Source organism: Puma concolor, chromosome A1 (assembly GCF_028749965.1).
Source record: "Puma concolor isolate L17-30 chromosome A1, mPumCon1.1.hap2, whole genome shotgun sequence".
Taxonomy (NCBI): Eukaryota; Metazoa; Chordata; class Mammalia; order Carnivora; family Felidae; genus Puma; species Puma concolor.
The window spans coordinates 56,155,735-56,167,812 of NC_141667.1; the positions used below are offsets into that span (position 1 = coordinate 56,155,735).

The window sequence follows — 12,078 nt, forward strand, 5'->3', positions numbered from 1 at the left end:
TCTCAAATACTCTTTGGAGTATTGACTATCGTACTCTCTATTTGATAAATTAAGTTTTTATTTTTTTGTCTCACTTCATCATGGTCACAAAGTGACATTGTTGGATCTTCGTGTTTTGTCCGAGATAATTTATATTCAACAAGAGGACATTATACCCTTAACTGTGGGTGCCAGGCCAGCTCTAACAACACCCAGGCCTTGCTGTTAGACTCAGTCCGTTTGTGGCTATTAAGGGATTGATTTTCTCCTTCTCAACAATGATGATGGTGATGTCAATAATAAATGATAAGTGCATTTGGTGCGTATGTTCATTCTGTTTTAAATTATTAATATATATTAAATCCTTCAATCCTCTCAATACTACTGGATAGGTACTATGATTTTCTCCGTTTTGAAGATGAGAAAATTAAGACCCCAGAAGGGAAAATAACTTGAGCACAACAAAGCTGGTAATATTTAGAACAGATATGTCAGCTATTTCGTACACACCATTGCGTAGCTTCGCAGTTGTATTTGTTTCAGGGCTTAGCCTCTTATTTTGCATTAGCTTTCCTTGTGATTGATTCTCACTGGCACAACTCATCGTGTTTTATCTTCCATTCATGCTGAGTCTTTCTTGCCTCCTGCCTCAAGACATCTCTGTTGCCACTGACACCCACTTGGTATCTCTAGATGAGCAATGTAGGAAAGGCAGAAGAGTTAAAAGTTTTTAGAGCAAATTTTTAACTAATGTTGTTGAGAGGTGGTGAATATTCTCCCTTTTGTCTTATCCATGGACTATCCTGAAATGCAACAGTTAGGATGATCTCTTAGAAGACATTCCAGCAGTCCAACAATCAAGTGTGCTTGACTTAAAATTGAATGTTTGCTCTCCCCGTATCTATGTCTCACTCAAATTTCTACTCACTTCTGCTTCTCTGGAATTGTATTCCCTAATAAACTGGTAGTATGCAAACTTTTATGCCAGGTTTTGCTTTTTGGAGAACCCAGGCAATCTAAATCCAAACTGTGAAAACTCCACCTGGATGGTCTACAGTCTCTCCTTACTTATCCAGTAGAGCATAGAGGTTGACAACACTGGCTTCAGAAGATAAATATCAGTTGGAGTTTGGATGTTGCCATGAATAAGCAATGTGACCTTGAGTGATTTATTTAATCTCTCTTGCCCTTTCTTAAAAATTAGAGATAACAGTACTTACTTTAAATAGCTCTACCTCCCTAACAAGGGTTATGACAAATTTAATAGTTTGCTGTGACTAACATACTGTTTGACATGTAACATGTAAGCATTATTTTTATTATCATTATTAATATCTTTCAAAACTGTCTTTCCCCTTTGTCCTGATATATATTAATGTTAACACCATCTAACCTACCACCCAAACAAAACAAATTGTAAGGAAATCATTGACTCTTCCATCTGCTTCAACCATTTCTCCTCACAAACTTTCATCATATAATTGCTTAATAAATTAATGTTTATTTTACCTCTCAAAAACCCTCTCACATCCATTCTTTATTAACCTTGCTATCTTCATTTTGACAGGCATTTCCAGAATCTCACCATAATTTGCAATAATAGTGTACAATGTTAAATGATTTTCCTTGCCTACTATCCTTAATGCATCACATTTATTCCTTTTCTTTCCTTAGTCTTTTAAAACAAAGCCCAATTTCATCACTAATAATGCTGCATTGTAATTGGTTACTTATTTCTCTGTGGCTCTCAAGGGTTTATCAACCTTGGTACTATTGACATTTTGGGATATATAATTATTCATCATTGGGGGTGCTGTTCTTTGTATTGTAGGCTGTTTCACAGTATCTCTGGTCTCTATCCACTAGATGACAGTAGTGCCCCCTCTCCAGTTATGACAAAAAAAAAAAAATGTCTCCAGACTTTGCCATATGTCCCCTGAGGAGAAAACCATCCTGGTTTAGACCACTGCTGTAGAAAGCGAGTCATTTACAGGCAGGGGTTATATTTTATTGACATAAGTCCCTAACACCAAGCACCATGTTGGAAAAATGATAAATGTCTAATAAATATTTTATTAAATGAATGAACCAGTTCTCTTTTCCAAGTATTCTTTTTTTTTTTTTTTTTTATCTCAGGGACCACCTTTTATCTGTGCTTCTGTAGCTTTTAGCATTTGGCTTTGCATATGTCTGTTTCCCCAATTACATTGTATGATCCTTAACCCCCACAGAATGAATGGAATATAGTGGGTTCTCAATAAATACATATTCAATTATATTTAGTAAATTAATATCTATATTATATGAATATATTCATACTTGTTTTTCTCATTGAAGGTACTATATGATGATAATTGTATGTTCTCACATAATGCACCTTTCCTTTGTGACACTTATACCAGCTATAATCAACTGATCATGTATTTAATTGCTTAGTATCTATCTCTGTAGGGTATTTGAAACAGAAAACCATGGTTACCTCTTTTTTCCCCTTCTCCTCTGGCTAACCCAGAACTTTGTTCACAGTACATACTCAGTGAATTATAAGTCTTTGTCAAATGAATGAATGAAATAAATTAATGCTTCTGCTAGATGAAATGGACAGTATGTACTTGGAGAATTTGATGCAATATATGTATCATGGTTTATGGATGTATGTGATGCAGCATCTTTGAACCTATATTAGGAAGTTTTAAAAAGTGTCATCTTTGTCAAATTAGTGAAAAGTAATTTGCCCCTCTAAATCACTTCACAAAAGAGAGAACTTGAGGCTGTCATAAGTCAATACAGATGTTTGATATCCCAGACTTGTAATCTCCTATTGCTCAGCATGTTCATTTTTTTCCGGTACTAATGAGTAGCCCACGGATCTTAATTGACATATTGACCTTGAAAACTCTAGAAAGTGATCTCTTGTGCCAGCTTCATTATCTGTGGCTTTATTAGCCAAGGAAATTTGACAATAAAACATGAAACAATCACAATTAATCTACATACAGACACTATAAATCATACTTCTATCAAGTAAAAATAACCAGTATAGTCCCTAACATTGTATCACACAAATACAGTTTAGTCTTATATTCCAAATATAAAATAAGTAGTTTTGTTCTGCTATTGTCTGAAACTACTTATTAACCCATATTTTAAAAATCTCAACAATGAATGTTTTATAAGAATTCCATAGAGCAGAATATTGTTTAAAGACTCTAAATTTAGTGTCTTTTGAGGAATGTTCTTGCATCAGAGGAAACCAGCATGCTATCTTAAAGAACATTAAAAGTAAGAGACAAAAAAATCTCTTTTCATACATATTGCTGGGTATTTTCTTTCCTCACCATGGTCTCCTGTTGTTCCCAGTAGGGATCCCAATTTTAGGATATGCAGTAGACAGCTGTACTATAGAAGCTAAAGCTTGAAATCGTTCGGGAGAAGCTAAGTTAGGGCTTTTCATTTGACAAGAAATTGTAAGCAAAAAATCATAGTAAACAGCCTGCAATAAATGACCTGTAATAGAAGTACAAATTTAAAAAAAAAATTGACTTAGAATTTTCTGATGGAAATACTATGCCAAAATAAATTTGAAAGTGATCCTAACCACAAGCAGTCATATTAGGCACCTGTTGACTCTTCTATATCATGCATAGCTTAATGAAAACGACCATTGTTTCTCACAAAAGTGTGTAACTGTGTTCCTGATGGGGAGTAAAAATTACAAAAGTATTAAATTTTCATTTCAACTTAAAGACTACTGATATTTATGTGACTTTTTATTTTAGCTGAGAGTATCTCTATTATACATGTTGTCATTCCTTTTTAAGGTCTGGAAAATACACAGGTATTTCTCCAGGACATAAAATGAGTTCTTATTTTGTTATATTAATTGCCTGTACAATCATATCCAAATTCCCAAGATAATAATGGTCAGTCCTCTATCTACCTTTCAAACCTCACTCCCATTTGCCCTTTTTTTCCTGTTCTTGTGACTGTACACAATGTGAAAGCATCCATAGTGTCTAAACAGGTAGTATTCTGGTTGTATCACTCCCTGTGCTTGGAATGAAGACCCCACTATTTATCCCCTGGAAAACTCAACCTTGCTTGTCAACTCTCAGTTCAAGCCAACACTGCCTGCTCTCGGAAGCCATCATTGAGTCTTCCAGGCAGGCTTAGCTGTTTCTTTTCCATATACCCAACTCCTATCAACTTTTTTTGTTTGTTTGTTTTCCCTTCCACTCTCTTCACTCGGGAACAAATTATCAGAGGTATTAGTCCTAAAATCAGCGGACTCAGTAGTGTCACTTACCTGTGCACTGATCAGACCATATTTAGAAAGTATATTTAATTCTTGGCTATTGTAGAGCAACATTGATGAATCAGAACATGCTCAGAGAAGAAAAGATCTTAAAGCCATTATATCATGAGCTTCTACTTATGCGGTTATAAATTGGGAATAATAATATCTGGTACTGTTGTAAAATTGAAATAAAATAACACATCAAAATTCTGTTAACTTGAAAAGTAAGTTTTGAGAAAAACGTTCCATGCCCTTTTGCCAATTTTACACTCCCTGTATTGGTTGCTCCCCATCTGGAGAGAATAGACTCCCCTGTGGGCATTTGTTTCCTCTGTTTACTAATAAACTTGCAATGAAATTACTACTTTTTATTTTTTATTTATGTTTTTATTTTTATCTCCTTGATTGAACGTAAGCTTCTTCATGGCAAAAATTGGTAAAATTATTTTCATATCCTTTAATACCAGCACATTAATACTAAACACACAGTACAGTCTTCAAAAGAATATGAAGAAAACCTGAAATGAGTTTCCACCAAAGGAAAACATCACTGTTTTCTTTAAAATAGCTAATGGGCCATCATGTAGAAGACTGGTAACTTCATCACCTCCAAAAGGTAAGACAAGGAAGAGTGTGGGTAGCTAATTTCACATCAGTATTGGGAAAATACCAAAAACTTCTAAAAAAGAAGCAGAAATGACTTGTTATCCCATTATCCAAATAGTCTCTCCAAGTTGAAATATATGAAACCAGTTCATACAAATGATTAGAATATAGAAATAATTAAAAAGGTATATACTAGAAATAAAAGCCTAACCTTATATTTCTAGAAACTACCCTTTACAAGTGTTCTTCAAAAAGGTATTATGCATGTACATGTATGCATATAAGTACATCCGTAAAATATTTTACACTGAAGGCATTCTGCCTATTCCCATTTATGTGAGTTAGTTGGTGTCTTCCTTTCTCCTTCTCTCTCCCTCTCTTTCTCTTTCTCTGTGTTTGTGTGTGTAACTCCACTTCTTTATTGTCGGATATTATTGAACTTATTAAGAAAAACAGTGTTGTCATGAGCAGTCTTGTACATGGATACTTTGAAATATATTGGGAACTTTCTCTAAAGATTGAATGTTAAAAAGTAAACCAAAGAAATAGACTTTCCTGTGAGGTAACAATGTCTTCATGAGTGTTAACTTTTAGAGGCTTTCCTTTTTTTAAATTTTTTAATGTTTGTTTATTTTTGAGAGAGAGAGAGATTGACAGAGTGTGAGCGGGGGAGGGGCAGAGAGAGAGGGAGACACAGAATATGAAGCAGACTTTAGGTTCCGAGCTCTCAACAAAGAGCCCAACATGGGGCTCAAATTCATGAACCAGGAGGTCAGGACTTGAGAGGAATTCGGATGCTTAACCAATGGACCACCCAGGTGCCCACAGAGGCTTTTCTTTAAAATATTCCTGCTTTGGAAATGAAGCTAAACTAAAATGGTTCCTAACAGCTGCTCATAATTCTAATATAATAACAAAATTTAGTTGCTATTTACACCAAATAATGCTTCTCAACATTGGCTGTAATTATAATCATCTGGAGAAATTTAAAAACAATAATAATGCTCAGGTTCCAGTCCTGATGAATTAAATCAAAATCTTCAGGGATGGGACTCAGGCTGTAGGTTCCTAGGTTCTTCTAATGTGCATTTACTGTTGAGAATTTCTGATATAAAGGTCAAGTCATTAACATTGTTTATCAATAAGTTTGAAAACAAGAATGGCAGCAACAAAAGTACAAGAACTTCACGGAATTTATTTTCTTCTCTACTAGCAAAATGGAGGGAGCATGATAGAAATTTAAAGAACAGAAACAAACTGGAGAGAACCTCAGACACTGCCAGTACAGGACTTTGGTAAATGTTAGTCATTTTCTCTGAGCAGATACTCCTTTTTTTCAACTCTTTGAATGCTGGTTCCTTATACAGAGGAGGAAAGGGTCCATATCTGTCTGCACTCTTTCTCATTGTTATTCATGGGTCCAAGGAAGCTGAGATGGGCATCTGAGCTTATTTAATCAGTGGTTCTCTACAAAAAGGTTAGGAATCATCTCTCTGTATCAGAACTGATATGTAGCAACGTCCATCAGAAGAGATTAGTAGGCTTCTGTCAAGGTAGATGTGGCAGGGTAGAATGAAACCTGAAGCTAGGTTAAGTAATTGGGTTCTTGTTCAATAAAAGTGCTTGTTTGTGCTGTGTAATGAAAGATCTTTGGTGCAATGGATGTCTGAATCCAAATACCCTTCGGATTTTCTGATGGAAAAAGAGATAAGGATGAAAGGGATTTAATTTAGAACTATTGAAAAACTTTAAAGAGATTAGAAAAAATTGGCAAATGCACTTTCTTTTTTAAAATCAGGATTCATTGTTACTTATCAGGGCTGGTTATTTCTTTTTTCAATTGACAATAAAACTTATTTGTTGGTTTTGTTTTTGTTGCTTTTAGTTTTTCTCCATCAGTTTGCCATCATTAACCGACCTTTAAGATTCAGATTATGAAGAAGATAATGGAGAAATAGTCTTCCCCCAGCCCATGTACCCTAAACCTGAACTTTCAGGATTTCATTGGAATGTCACATCAAAATTGTAGGCACCGCATTGGTGCATAGGATAGACCTCATGTCTTGATTCAAGTGATATTTTTTCCCCCATAAAGTCAGTATTCACTCATGTACCTAAGCTTCTATTTAAAAAAAAAAAAATCTTCAAAGAATATACTTTAAAAATATATCTAATTAAAAAATTCATGTGAGCAATCAGAACAGTCTGGATATGGAATAGTGGGTAGAATTTGGTGAAATATATTAATCTCAACAATAAAACCATTCATGGATTGGGCTTTTTAAAGCATTGTCCCAGATAATTTTAATAAGTAATTATTTGAATGTATTTACTTTCTAAGGGATAAAAAAAATGTGTCCAAGAAATGAGAAATAAAATGGTCTCTTTCTTTTCATTCCACTCATTGAACACTTGAAAAAATAAAAGGCTTTATTTGAGGAAAAATTTAGGGATACACAACTAGAAGAGGAAGAGGATTCACAACTCAGAAGGGAAAATTCTCAGTTTTCCCTCTCCTTCTTTCTCTCCTCTGGAGATACATGTATATAATCTCCAGGGTCATATTGGGAGTCAGAATTCTAACAAATAAGTGCTTATTGAAAGTAGCTTCTCGTTAGGGTTGCCTAGCACGCCACATGAAACAGCAGAACTAGGAAGTAAGAACACTGAGTTGAAGCAAAAATTCAGCTTAAAAATTTGTTAAGTCTTGGCAGCTTCTAAGCACTGTAGAGATCCATTTTCTTTTAGCAGAGGGTCAAAGGCAGAACAGGTGATACAGAGCTGCACTGAAGATGGGAGTGTCTCCTGATGAAACATATCACTCTCAGACTCTGGGAGGCTGTCATGTGAGAGGCTGAATTAGAAATACTTTTAAAGAGACAATTGTCTTCTAGAGAGTAACCCTCCTTTTAAAAAAATTCAGGAGTTGGACTTCCCATTTATCTTTAAATGAGGAAGGAGACCTTCTCCATTTTCCCTGACTAACTCTTGACTTCATTTTAGAACTGACAAGTTTAAACAAGATGAGAATCAGATTGCCTCTGCTTATCTCATTCTTTCAGCTCTAGCCGACAATGTAATTAATGTTGCTGTAGGAAAAACAAAAAGCGTTCTTGACGAGAACTTTTTCCTCTCTGCTTTTTGCAGGCATCATTCTTGAGAGAGTAGGTGGTCTTTTTGACATATTACTGAGGGAGGTATAACACACAGATGTCCTTGATGATTTTTTGCGTGTATGTTAATTTGTAAGTTAAGCCCAGACTACTTTTGTCTTCTTATCTTTTTATGGTGCACAGAAGTTAATAATTACCATACTGTTAAAAAAAAAAAAAGTAGCATCCAAAACAAAAGGAAAAATTGTACACACATATGCACATAGTTTCTTTTGCTGGCCTTCCCTACAACATACTGATTTTCCTTAGCATTTTGGTTTTTTAATATGTTTCTGGGGAAATTTGCTACAGGAAAGTACTAGAGTTATACCGATAGCTATCAGGTGTCTTTTATAACTAGTTCCCTCAGGTCAAGGTTACATTTTCTTACCTACACTATCAAAATTGTTTTTCAACATCATTCCTACAAATTCCAGTAGACTTCCCTTCTTCTCTTGCAAGTCAGGTTTCCTCCTCAGTATCCTTCAATTTCTCTCTCTTATTTACCAAATCAATTGTGAATGCTTTATTCTGGCACTCAGTTGTCTATAGCTAGACCCATATTTGAGTACCTATCCTGACATTTTTATGTGCTTCAATTTATGGTCTCTAATTAAATTATATACATGAGAATACTCAGAACTTACCCATAATATTTAGTCTGCATGGACTGCTTTTATAATCCATCTTTCTACTGTGATTCTACTCACTTATCAAGACCAAGTTTAAATGCCATTTCATCCATAACTTTTTTCTCTTCATTTATACTTTTTTCTCAGCACCCTTGCCCACCATCTACTACCACCATGGGGACACATCATAATTAATTGCTATTTTTTTTCTATGTTTGTTCCTATACTATTGTAAATGCAAAATACCTTGTGATATATGTATTCATATGTGTACCTGTCTGCCTTATAAGAATCTCAAGCTAGGAATATACCTATATCTATACAGTATGTATAGAAGTATACACTACTTAACTCTGTCGGTATGTGAAATGGTTTAAATACTTGTTATAGAGAATATATACAGTTTTTTCTTACATTTACTTTTTAAAGGACTGACTATATTATTATGAAAAAATGTATTAAGAATTCATGGATCTTTTCTGTAGATAAACTTACATTCTGTCAAGAGAAGTCAACATCTGTTTTCAAAGGCAGAAAATTTTCTTTTTTTCTTGGTAGCAATAATGGGAAACATTTTAACCTCCTGTTTTTTAGTCAAAAGTGGAATGGTGTTATTTATCATGCATTGATTTGTTGTCTCTGAACTTGCAAAGTAGGTGGTTTGGCTATTTACAGTCAGTGTAAGATGTTATATATATTCAAGGATGCAGGTGAGTACCATTAGAATAAGTCCTTTGGGACGGCTAGTTACGTAGCAAAAGGAATATATCATACAAGTAATTAAGGATGCAAAAGAAGAATAGTATAGAAAGATATGATGGCTTTAAACATAAGTTGTCCTCTAATGAAGCTGATGTCATTCCAACCATTCTTTATAGAAATCTATGTAGGATAAAGTTCTAAAATTTTCATTTTGTGATCATAAGTGTATTTTGAAATGATTTCTATTTATAATAGGAATCAATATTTGATCTAGTGGATCCTCAGTATGATAGGATTTTCTAAGCATTTGTAAATTGGAAAAACTGAGGAATATAACAGACATGAATCACTCATTTTCATTTTCAGTTTTTATGAAATAAAACATATATTTATATATTATATTTATACGTAATATTATATTCAATGTTTACTGTAAAGTTATTGTAAGTAAAATTTTTTTCCTGTTAAGGGGATATGTAGTTGATAACTTATGTAGAGTATTCAGTGAAAATAGTTAACAAAATGGTCTTAGTGCATATATTCTGCATATAATTAAATGTTTGTATGAAATGAGAATATCACAGGATTCATATCAGATGGCTGTAAACTACCTACTTACTGTTATGTGATTTTCCATAAGAAGCTTATTTGGTGTTTCTTTCTTTTCAGAAATATCTTTATTTTAATAGATTTTATTATAATAAAATTAATATGCTAACACTTAATAATAATATTCCTAATAAATTACTCATTGAGTTAATGCAAGTAAGGCACTTAGCAAACTGTTTTCCACAAAGTAAACACTCAGTAAATGTTTCTTATTGCTATTAACATTATTTATTTTAATGGCTAAATATTACAGCATGTAATTTATTTAATAGATCCCCTATTAATGGACACTGCTCCTGAAATTTAAATTGAATTTTAATTGAGTGTTTCCAATTAAATTTCTAAATTTAATCGAGCTTTCTGATACAAGTTGTTTGGTAAATGAATATAATGTTCCTAGTTTTTCAAATAATTTATGATAAAACATGATATACTATACCTAAAAGCTATAAAAAAAATCCATTTTTCTTTGATGATTCAGTAATCCCTTTAGACATTCTTCCCTCTAGGATCATTAGATTGACCTTGAGTTTCCATTTCACTATTGGTATATGCAATTATTAATAACCTATTTTTATTAAGAAATACTTTTATTTATAAATACATTTAAATTTTATTTATTAAAATAATTTTATTTATTAAATACTTCTATTAAGAAATATTTGCAGAGAAAGAAAAGGACTTTCACAAAGATAAAAAACATGAATAAATTAATAGCCATCTTTTTATTCTCCCTTTCAATTGTGTCAACTTATGATCAAAAGTGAGAGGCTCCATGAGGCACCTGGGTGGCTCAGTTGGTTAAGCATTGACTTTGGCTCACGTCATGATCTCACGGTTCGTGAATTTGAGCTCCATATCAGGCTCTGTGCTGACAGCTGGCGCCTGCTTTAGATTCTTTGTGTCCTCCTCTCTCTGACCCTCCCCTGCTTGTGCTCTGCTTCTTTCAAAAAAATGAATAAACATTAAAAAAAATTTTTTTTAAGTGAGAAGCTCCCTTCCCACAAGGAACATCTAGTCTAGTGGAGGTAACATATTAAACTAATAACCACTAAAAATTCCTGTTCTTATTACATTTCCCTTCCGAATCATTTCACTAAATAACTCATTATAAAATTAAACTTTTAAAGATTCTTCTGTTGGCTTTCACAAGCCTGATCAGTGCAAGGGTAAATAGGTAAAATTGAGTTCTTCACCTTGAACTTTGGAGAATCAATCATATTGAACCACATTTTCTTTGAAGCATAGCCTTCAATAACCAACAAATTCTAATGTTACTGTACCAGATTTCCTATTGGCATTTAGTTTCATTCCTGCCCTCTCTGCTGTAACCTCGGGGTTAAAAGCCAAAATGATCCCAAGTGCTTTGTCAGCATAGGTTCTGCCAGTGAGAATTACTTACACAAGGTTTGGAAGAATTGATAGTAAAAGGCATATGTGTGGGTTTCAGCAGACAGAGATTGGCTTCAGTCTGTGGCTTTCCCCAGTGGACCTCTTGCCCTGTTACTACAAACAACTATGACCTTAGGTGTCAGTTACTACAGAGCTCCTAAAGACCCTCCCTGAGCTTCATTCCTACAATGCATTGAATGGTCTTGTAGGACTTAATATCCTATATTAAATGATTTTTGTGAAATACCTAGAATTTCTTCTTTTTCCTGATTGACCACTGACTGATATACTTAATTTATTCTTAAATATTTAACAACAATATAGTTAAATTTTGCAGTATGCATCATCTGGTTGGATAAAGAAATACTTCTATATCCAGGACCCCTATGTATATCCCCCAAAGTTAGAAAATTAAAAAGATTGAATACTCTCCCAAATTTAATCACTTATTTGGATGAAATGATTTGTCTATATTAATCTCTGCTTTCTATAGTTTTTCTTGATATATCACTTCAGTACTTCAGTTATCAGATTTTCCTTGTCTCAGAACCATTTTTTGGAGCTGCCTTCTAAATGTTCCCTTCTGGTTGTCCAAATCAGACCCTGAAGCCTTAATTTCTAAATATTGAAGCCATCATTGCCACATAGATGCAAATTATTTACCTACTTTACTCTTTGTATTAATGGTAATAACATTTTTCATGCTTCA

At 33.7% G+C, this 12,078-nt stretch overlaps 1 long non-coding RNA gene and 1 pseudogene across 1 annotated transcript in view; one reads left to right on the top strand and one right to left on the bottom strand.

The window, feature by feature from the left end:
* Positions 1-12,078, top strand: part of LOC147584172 (uncharacterized) — a 437,695-nt gene that overhangs the window by 178,556 nt on the left and 247,061 nt on the right. The window lies entirely within an intron of this gene.
* The window catches only part of LOC147584173 (large ribosomal subunit protein eL20 pseudogene), a 98,001-nt pseudogene that overhangs the window by 1,141 nt on the left and 84,782 nt on the right, over positions 1-12,078 (bottom strand).